Genomic DNA, 1651 nt, shown 5'->3' on the forward strand with positions numbered 1-1651 from the left:
TGCTGATTCCCCAGCTATCGTGTTGCTCTCCCTCAACTAGCGTCACCTTGGATCCTCCTCTTGCCATGTTGCTTTGCTTGCCAATCTTAGTTTGAGCCGAACCAGGCTCTGATACCAACTGTCACGGGCTTATCTTTTCCTTAAAGCTCTCGTGCGGCCTTAGCTTCTCCTTGCGCTAAGTCAGCCTAACTAGCACACAACACTTGGCTAGAACTCGAAAGAGTTTAAGAAGGGAAACTTGTATTGATTGTATGAAAGCTTTACAATGCTTGAATGCTTGCTTGCTTGATTGCCCAAATGAGGGGTGGTGCCTCCTATTTATAGGCAACCATGCCCCTTGGGAAAATTCTAGAGAACTCTACATATTTACAAGCCTAGATGGTTCTAGATACAACTTGGATACACTTGGATATACCTAGAGACTTCTAGATACGTCTTGATACTCCGTATCCTTCTAGAGCCTTCCGTATCCTTCCTTGATACTTGTAGAGTATCCTAGAACATTCTGGATACGTCTACAATGCTCCCTTCCAAGAAGTATCCAATGAGGCTCCGGACCCTTCTAGACCAAGGCCAAAACTTGCAGGGTGTGACAATAGTCTTACTTGATCAAATCAATGCTATTTCTTACTAAACAAGCTAGCAACAAGCAAATCACAAGAATTTCATCAGCATCTTCCTTACTAAATTGTTTACATTAATTTCTCATTATCCAATACCTCATTAATTTCTCATTATTCATGCCTTAAGGATTCCTTATTCTATTTTCTCCACACACAAAAAAAAAAAAAAAAGAAAGTCCTTATTCTTTCCTCTCAAAAAAAGGAGTCCTAATTCTTTCATAGAAATCAGAAATCATATAAAAAGCCCAAATGTTATATTTGGCTTGCAAGAAATCTCCCTTGGTATAAAAGTGATAGGCGCAAAAGCACCTACAAAGATACCCTATTATCAAATCAATTATATCAATGTAGTAAACAGCAAATAGGGGTCATTACCCGCAGAGGATTGGTGATACTAAGACTTAAACACACAAGAAACACAAACAGACGCGTAAACCAGAAATCTGACAGACTCGACCTAGGAGCAGAAACCTAATTAATTAGCTAATCTAGACTCAACCAAAAATTATGAAATTAAATACACAGTAACTAGACACAGTGGCGGACTACCACACAAATTTTGAGGGTATTCGGAGTTGGTTTGATTGATGAACAAAAATAGATAAAACAGAAGTACCGCTGAAAACAGAATATTAAAAAGTGAATATGGATGTAAATATGAGAGAAACAATAGCTAGGAACTTCTCTCCACCACTAGATACGCTTCAATCACCCCAAAACAATGTCAATGACTAAAGATGAATGCACTCACAGTTAAGCCAATGTCGTTAGGTCATTTACCATATTACGTTCTCTTACTTGCCATGTTAAGTGAAATGTCGGTATCGACTTAACTATATTCCCAATTAATTGATCTATGAAATGTCGGTATCTAGACCAAAATAACTGAAATCATAAAGATCTAAGAACGTTTGAGTAGCAACAAAGAATCTAAGGTCAATGTCGGTAGCCTTAGATTACCAAGGAATCACTTCACACAAGTACCTGGAAAGAACTTGTTATCTCTCATAGAATATGCAATGATATGT

Source organism: Fragaria vesca, linkage group LG5 (assembly GCF_000184155.1).
Source record: "Fragaria vesca subsp. vesca linkage group LG5, FraVesHawaii_1.0, whole genome shotgun sequence".
Taxonomy (NCBI): domain Eukaryota; kingdom Viridiplantae; phylum Streptophyta; class Magnoliopsida; order Rosales; family Rosaceae; genus Fragaria; species Fragaria vesca.